The sequence below is a fragment of the Apium graveolens genome, chromosome 8 (assembly GCF_009905375.1).
Source record: "Apium graveolens cultivar Ventura chromosome 8, ASM990537v1, whole genome shotgun sequence".
In the NCBI taxonomy this organism is placed as follows: domain Eukaryota; kingdom Viridiplantae; phylum Streptophyta; class Magnoliopsida; order Apiales; family Apiaceae; genus Apium; species Apium graveolens.
The window spans coordinates 182,628,066-182,637,282 of NC_133654.1; positions in this window are offsets into that span (position 1 = coordinate 182,628,066).

Sequence of the window (9,217 nt, forward strand, 5' to 3'; positions counted from 1 at the left end):
ATTAAATTCAAGAATTGGCAAGCTTTTCCAGTCTATTGGCTCATCCTTGGGAATTATAGGTTCACCATGAAAGTTCTTTATTGGATCTACCTTGAATTCCTCATATACCACTGAGGGCATGGATGTTTGAGTTGATGTTGTAGACTTTTTAGGAATGTTGTCCTCCATTTCCTCATCGCTAAAGTCCAATTTTCTTTTGGAGTGAAGCTTGTTTCTGAATTTTCTTTTCTGTGGAGGTTCATTTTGCATTTGTTGATCTTGAGCTTAGTAATCACAGGTGATTTTTTAGAAATCTCAGTTGTAGATTTGACAGCTTGAAGTTTGGACAAGATAGTAGCTTGCTCTTTCTTTTGTTTGAGCTTCTTAGCATCTAAAGCTGCCTACTTCTTTTCTTGCTTGATCCTTTCTTTTTCTTCCTTTTTAGCTTCTACAAACAGAGGGTGTCCAACCACCACACATATCTCTTCTCCATTCCTTTAAATTTTGGCAATTCTCTTCTTTTGAACTGAATAAGATGGATCTTTATAAAATGCAATTGACCTAGCCAACAGTTTCTTCTCATCTGGCCTAGGTGTCTCAAACATAAGATCCAGGGTTTTTGTCTGAGAACCTTGAATACTTCCTTTTAGGCTTCAGAATTAGATTGGCTTTTGGAGATTTGATGCATGAAGTTTGGCCTTTTTCCAAGCTACCAAGACTCATTTCATTCACTGGGATTTGTGTGACTTGTGAGTGGTGATAAAAAGTTTTGTCTGGTTTCTATATCTGACCAAATTTCTTTTGAATGTGTGCATCAATCTTTTTCCATTTATCATCTAGCTCCTTCTCAGCTGCTGATACATCAATCTTTGTCAGTTTGTCATTTGATTCCAGTTTTGTTGCTGCTAGATTGATGAGATCAATGTTGTCCATAGCTGGTGGGTTAATGAAAGCAATTGCTGGCACAATTCTTTACTAACTTGAATGTTGTGCTGTTTCTCCCCCTCACTTGATGAACCTTTCTCCCCCTTTTTGTTAGCATCAAGTTGTTGAGAAGAAGGGAGTTGTGTAGCCACCAACTGTTGGAGCAAAACAGTCTGAGCTTCCTGATTTGTAAGTATGTTGGCCTATGACTTCTCCACATTAGACAGCCTAAAGTCCATGGCCTCAACTTTTCTAGTTTAGATCAGCTTCTTTCATGAGCTTTTGAGCTATCTCAGTCATGGTGGTTCCTGGACGTCTGACATCCAACCTTGCCACTAAATCTTGTTTGACTTCAGAAATTTCTTGCTTCATTTCATCCACACTTTGACTGTGTTGGAGAGCTTGAATCTTGTGCAGTTGTAGAGCTTCAAGATGTGTTGTGAGTAACCTTTTAGTGCTGGCACTTGTGGATGCCTGAATTGCTGTTTGGGTGTCATGAATCAGCTTGAATAGGGTGGATTGGAGATGTGAATATGAACACTCTTTAGTCATCATCCAAGAAGGAATATCTGCATCTCCCCCTATGCTCATATTGTCATCCTCCATATCTTCATCATCATTCCCAAAAGAGTCTTCAGCCAATTCAGGATCACTACCAGTTGTAGATGGCATAACAGTGATTGCATCATTTGCCCTTTGTAGAGAGGCAGTTGTATGCACTAGGTTCAGCATCTTCTCAACATTCTCATTGCCCTGTCCCGCTAGAGTTTGATAAGCTAGAACAGGATGAGTAAATGTCTCAGCATCAAGGGAGATAGAATCTATGACAACTTGATATTCTTGCTGAAATAGTCTCTCCCTTTCTACATCACTAACATTCATTGACTCACTAGCAATGGTTTCCATCCTTATAACTTCTGTACCTGAATTTCTCTCGTTTTCTCTTTTTTGTTGCATAAAGGGCTCCCCTTGGCTCACCACCCTCAAGTCCTCACCTTCACCTTCTAAGGTGGGACTCCTCTCACTCTCTTTTGCCAGGCTTAAATAAATAGCCCGCATGAGTTCACTCATTTCCTCTCCTTTTGCTTGGGAGCAACCCAGCCTCTCACTCATTTCACTCCCTTCTCTCAGTCCTAAGAGTGATTGTACAACTACTAAATCATCTACACTTGTAACAATTGTTAAAATTTCAGTGTTTGTAGAGAGTACCGACGGATGAGAAACATCCATCGGGGTAGTAGTTACGATAGCCGACGGATGACTGCTGTTAGGCAAATCCGTCGGGATACAATCCGAAGCATACGGATGAACAATATCCATCGGAATAGAAGAAATGAATGAGTTTGGAGTGGAAACTATTGTGGACTCTATGCAGATTGATGAAAATTTGGGCACAGATGTTTCAACAATTCCTGGAAGAATTGGCAAGTGAGCCAACAAATCATCCAAAAGATGATGCTCACTTGCACTAGATTTTGGCTTCCCCAAAAGAGTTAAAGAAGGGGAATCAGGAATTGATGTGTTATTCATATCTACATCCAGAGAATTTGTGGGAGAGTTTGGTGTTTGTGGTGCTTCTATTACTAAAGATTTTGGCTGTGACTCCACAATTATTGGAGCCACATCAAACTAACTTTGAGATGGTGCAGTGACTGAGTCTTTAGCTTCAGTTTGCACTGTGTGTGTTCCCTGTGCATCCCCATGGGTTTTAGATCTCTTCTTTCTGGCATAGGTTTGAGGTGAACTAGTGTCTCTTCCCCTTTTGGCCTGTGCTCCTGGTTAGGAGCTTGTTTCAATAGTAACATCCTTTTGAGAGGATGAAACTAGAGATTTGCTAATTTCCTTATTAACTACCACATTTTGTTGGGAAACTGTGGTGTGGCTAGGCTTGGGAATACTTACCTCACCAACCTTATCCTTAGGGTTTCTTTGATTTTCACCCTGTCCCTCACCTATCTCACCACCCTTCATACTCCCCTCTTTAGGTTTGGTAGATTTTGCAACAGGTTTCTTTTGAGAGAAACCAGAGGGGGCTTTCTTTGATTTGGATTTTGAAGTTTTAGTTTTGGTAGCTTGGGTAGGCATCTGTTGGGTCATTGACACAGATGTCATAGCTACACTTAAAGGCAAAGAAATTTGTGAGGTTGGAAGAGTAGAGACAGTGGTGCTTACCTCACTTACCCGAGGGCCCTCCATAATTGGAAAGTAGAAGATGGGCACCTCTTTGTGGTGACTTGCTCTGTTCATATCTGCAATTATTCTCCTTTTTTGAACCCAACAATCCAGTTTGTTAGTTGGGTTCACAATAGCAATATTCTCAATAAGATGGTTAGCAAGAATCATAAAGAATCTAGTATAATAGACACTTTTACCTCTCTTATTAACTTCCTCTAACTTATAGCCTAACTCAAACATAACCATGTCACTGAAATTATGATAACTATCAGTAACTAGCACATAAAGCATGTTAAGCATGGCAGTATTGACAAAATCAAAATTACTTATTTTTCCAGAAAATACTTTGGTAACTACATCACACAAATAACTCCATTCCTTTCTAAGACCTAGCCTTCTAATCTCACTTAACTTAGAGGTAGGAAGTGCATAGCCAATAAAATTAAGCATGGTAACTAGATTAACATCTGTGTGTGGAACAGTAGTGGTATTTTCAGGAATCTTAAAGCATGCTTGAATTGTGTCACTGTTAATGCAAAATTGCTTACCTTTGAGTGTGAAAGTTATGATTTTTTCTGCAGACTGGTATGCAGCAGTTGTCCATATCTCCTCCACAACTTTACAGTAGATTGTGGGTGATTCCAGCATAGCATAACTGAGTTTGCAACCTTTCACAAAATCCATCATTTTATGAAAATCTTCAGATAGCGGTTCACAAGAGCTACAAAGTTTTTCTTCTTATAGATAAATCCAGACCGATACATGATTTTGACTACTGGTGCCATTTTTAAAGTAAGGGAATTTGTAGAGAGAAAGAGAGTATTTACTTTGGAGAAGAAGAGAGTTAGAACAATTGATTTGAGAATGATAAAAGACAAGAATAAAAATGAATTTTGCATTTATACTATCTCAAAAATAAATTGTCAAAAGTAATAAAGAATAGCCCAAAATAACCGTTTAAAATAAAATAAATTGTCAAAATTCTGTCGATTATCCGTCGTGATATACTTACAGACTGTAAGTATATCCGATGGATGATGTTCAGAGTTTTAACGGCTAAGATTGAGACAATTTGACGGATGAGAATAAAATAATTTTCCGTCGGGTATGAAATAATCCATAAAGGCAATTGATTTTTATTAAGATATTCTATTCTGATGGATGATCAAACTCGATGGATAATGAGCATCCGTCGGGATGTAAATTTTGACTTAGCTAAAATTTCATCTAAAACAGAAAAACAATTAAGTTTCTGGCTACATTGCAACTTACAAAAATTTTAGAAAGGATTCGAGAATAATTAAGCATACCTAACTCACTTACCAACCTAGAAAAGGTGGATTCATCAAGTGGCTTGGTAAAGATATCTGCAAGATGCTTTTCACTTGGAACAAAATGAAGTTCCATAGTACCATTCATCACATGTTCCCTAATGAAGTAGTACTTGATGTCTATGTGCTTTGTTCTTGAATGCTGTACTGGATTTTCAGTGATGGCAATTGCACTTGTGTTATCACAGAAAATAGGAATTCTGTCCACTTATAGACCATAGTCCAACAATTGGTTTTTCATCCATAAAATTTGTGCACAACAACTACCAACAGTATATTCAGCTTCAGCTGTAGAAGTAGAAACTGAATTCTGCTTTTTACTGAACCAAGACACAAGCTTGTTTCCTAAAAATTGACAGGTTCCTGTTGTACTCTTTCTATCAATTTTACAACCTGCATAATCTGCATCTCTAGGGTACCAAATGCCAATTTTTGCTATTCCCTTGAGATATCTGAATATTCTCTTAATAGCTACTAAATGAGATTCTCTAGGATCAGCCTGAAATCTAGCACAAAGACAGGTAGCAAACATTATATCTGGCCTACTAGCTGTTAAGTACATAAGTGAGCCAACCATGCCCCTATAGCTTGAAATATCCACAGACTTTTCAGTAGTGTTTAATTCAAGTTTAGTTGCAGTGGCCATTGGAGTTTTTGCATATGTACAATCCATTAGATCAAACTTCTTTAGAAGATCATTAATATATTTGCTTTGACTAATGAATATTCCATCACTAACTTGATTAACTTGTAAACCAAGAAAGTAAGTTAGTTCTCCCATCATGCTCATTTCATACTTACGTTGCATCAGTTTGGCAAACTTTTTGCAAAGTTTTTCATCTGTAGAGCTAAATATAATATTATCTACATAAATTTGAACAAGTATACTAGAGCCATTAACATTTCTAAAGAATAAAGTTTTATCAACAGTACCTCTTGTGAAGTGATTTTCCAAAAGAAACTTTGATAAGGTGTCATACCAGGCTCTAGGTGCTTGCTTCAATCCATAAAGTGCTTTCAAAAGATAATAGACATAATCCTAAAAATTTGGATTTTCAAAACCAGGAGGCTGACTGACAATGACTTCCTCCTCCAAATCTCCATTCAAAAAGGCACTTTTGACATCCATTTAATAGACTTTGAAATTGACAAGGGTTTGCATAGGCTAAGAAAATTCTGATGGCTTCAAGTCTTACAACAGGAGCAAAAGTTTCATCAAAATATATCCCTTCTTATTGACAATAGCCCTTAGCAACCAATCTAGCTTTATTCCCGACAACTATGCCATTTTTATCCATCTTATTTCTGAATACCCACTTGGTGTCAATTGGATCCTTTCCATTAGGATTGGGTACCTGTTTCCATACCTTGTTCCTTTTAAATTGGTTTAGCTCCTCCTGCATAGCTAAAATCCAATCAGGATCCAACAGAGCTTCTTCTACCTTCTTTGGTTCTTCCTTAGAAAGGAAGCTGCTATACAGACACTCTTCTTTAGTTGATTTCCTTGTTTGAACTCTAGAAGATGCATCACCAACAATGATCTCAAAATGGTGATCTTTAGTCCATTTCCTCTATTGTGGTAGATTAGCTCTAGATGAAGTGGCCTGATTGTTGTCTTGATGTGAGACTGAGTTTTGATGATGAGAAACTCCCCCTGAGTTTGTGAATCTTTGATTTAAGGAAGGGGTACTATCTGTAGGTGATCTGTTTTGACTCTCAGCTCCTCTCATTATTCTGACGGATGATGCACTTTGTATCTCGACGGATGAAGCAGATTGTCTCCTGACGGATGAGGCAGATTATAACTCGACAGATGTTGAATTATTTGCTTCATTAGTTGTAAACTTTTCTGCATTATCCTTAGCCACTATTTCTTGATCACTATCATCACTAACCATCTCAACATTATCAAACTTGAGGCTTTCATGGAAATCTCAATCTTGCAATCCTTCAATCTTTTTATCATCAAACACAACATGTACTGATTCCATAACAATGTTGGTTCTTAGATTGTAGACTCTATATGCCTTTCGAACAGCATATCCAACAAAAATTCCTTCATCTGCTGTGGCATCAAACTTCCAATGTTGATCAGTTTGATTCCTTAACATATAACATTTGCAGCCAAAGACATGAAGAAAATTTAGAGCTGGCTTCCTATTTTTGAATAATTGATAGGGAGTCATGCATTTGGCTTAATTTATCAAAGAAATATTCTGAGTGTAGCATGCAGTATTCACAGCTTCAGCCCAAAAAAATGTTGGTAACTTTGATTCTTCAAGCATTGTCCTTGCAGCTTCAATTAGAGATCTATTTTTCCTTTCCATAACTCCATTTTGTTGAGGAGTTCTAGCTGCAGAAAACTCATGCATAATTCCATTCTTTTCACAAAATAACCTTATCACAGAGTTTTTGAACTCAGTTCCATTGTCACTCCTGATTCTTCTCACTTTGAAGTCAGGATGATTGTTGACTTGTCTTATGTGATTGATGATGATTTCACTAGCTTCATCTTTGGAATTTAGAAAATATGTCCAAGAGAACTTTGAGAAATTATCTATAATTACTAGAAAAAATCTTTTCCTTGAGATAGACAATACATTAACTGGTCTAAACAAATCCATGTGCAACAGTTGCAAAGGTTCTTCAATTATTGAATCAAGCTTCTTTCTGAATGATGTTTTGATCTACTTTCCTTTCTGGGAGTCATCACACAATCCATCCTTAGTAAACTCCACTTAAGGAATACCTCTAACCAATTCTTTCTTGACAAGCTCATTCATGGTCTTGAAGTTTAGATGGGACAGCTTCTTGTGCCATAGCCAACTTTCATCTTGACTTGCTTTACTAATAAGACAAGTGACTGATTCTGCATTTGATGAGTTGAAGTCAGCTAGGTACATATTTCCTTTTCTCACTCTAGTGAGAACCACTTTGTTGCTCTTTTTGTTTGTCATAACACATGCTTCTGAATTGAAGGTAACTGAGTTGTCCTTATCACAAAGCTGGCTGATACTCAACAAATTACGCTTGAGACCATCCACTAGGGCAACCTCTTCAATGATGACATTGCCCTTTAAAATCAAGCCATATCCCACAATATAACCCTTGCTGTCATCTCTAAAACTAATACTTGGGCCAGCTCTTTCCTTGAACTCAGTGAGCAGGGTAGAATCTCAAGTCATGTGCCTTGAGCAACCACTATCCAGATACTAGAGATTCTTTCTATTTCCCTGCACACATCAAAATCAAATCAAGTTGATTTTGGTACCCAAGTTTCCTTAGGTCCTGCCTTGTTAGCTTTTTTCTTTGGTTTCTTAGGTTTGATCTCATTTGACTTGAGAATTTCAGATTCATCCTTAGTCATTTGAGTTGAACCTTTGAAACTAGACATTAAAACAGAATTATCATGCATATTTTGGTTTACAATAAAAGGTATGCTATTTGCAAACATGTTATTCCAGTAAGGCATGCTAAATGGCATTTGAGGATGCAGACATGGGAGTAGGCATGGCAAGCTTGCAATTAACAGACAAATGATTATCACTACCACATTAATACATATTTTTCTTGGTGCATATTTATCAGGTGTGTAGTTGTTATGTTTGTTAATTCCTACTTTACCATTTCTATTGTTTTTCTTTTTAGCTTCTGTTTTAACCTCAATCTTTTCTAATATGTCATTCAATTGCTTGATAGACAAATGCCCAACATTAACTCTCTTTTCTTTTATAACTTGACTCGATTCTCCTGGAATAAAGTTTTTAGAAACTGATCCATATTTCTCATTTAACTTAGCTAGCTTAACTTTGCTAACTGGTTTACTCACAACCTGACGTATGTGGCTCCTTGTCTCTCGACGGATAATCCTTTTGATTATCCGACGGATGATTTTTATCATCCGTTGAGTCCACATTTGTCAACAATCCTTAAACCAAATTGGACTCAAGCTTCTCTTTACTCTTCTTCTAGGCTACATCACAAAAGGACTCAATACCTTGAACTTTAGTGATTTGAGCATGAACATCTCTAGATGATTTCCATGCCTTAATCACTTCCTATTCTCGTTCAAGTTGCTTCTTTAAAATCTCTTCTTTCTTCAAGGACTCGGTTAATTCATCCTTAGCAATCTTACACTCAATTCTCAATTTTCAAAATTCAATACACTGAGACTTTAGCACATTATTCCTCTCACTTAAAAACAAATTGTTTTCTTTAATTTTAGTATTTTCCTTAGTGAGGGACTTAAGTGTAACATGCAGGTGATACAATTCTGTAGACATGTCATTTATTGTTATTACACTCAGCTTTAGATACATGTGCTAGGTTAGTGGTGATTACCTGATTGCTTGAAGAACTAGTCTCTGTTTCATCTGATTTTGCCATCAGGGCTAGGTTGACATAGCTTGTATCTTCATCTTCATCCATTCCATCTGCAGCCCAGTCATTCTCCTGTGTGAGGAAAACCCTTTCCTTTTTCTTGAGCAACTCAAAGTATTTCTGTTTATTATCAACAGGCTCAAACTTCTTTTTCCTGGAATCAGACTTTCTACATTCATTGGCAAAATGACACGCCAAGCCACATTTGAAACACTTGAATTTTGACTTATCAATCATGTTTCTGTTTGGCTTGGCTGCTCCAAAATTCTTCTTGAATTTGATCTTGGAAAATATCCTGGATAAAAATGCTAGATGTTCATCAATATCATCATGTCATCTTGGCTCAATTGATCTTCATTCTCAGCTACCATCCCTTTACCCTTGCTTTCACAGACTTTTGATATAGACTCAACAGCTTCCACCTTCAT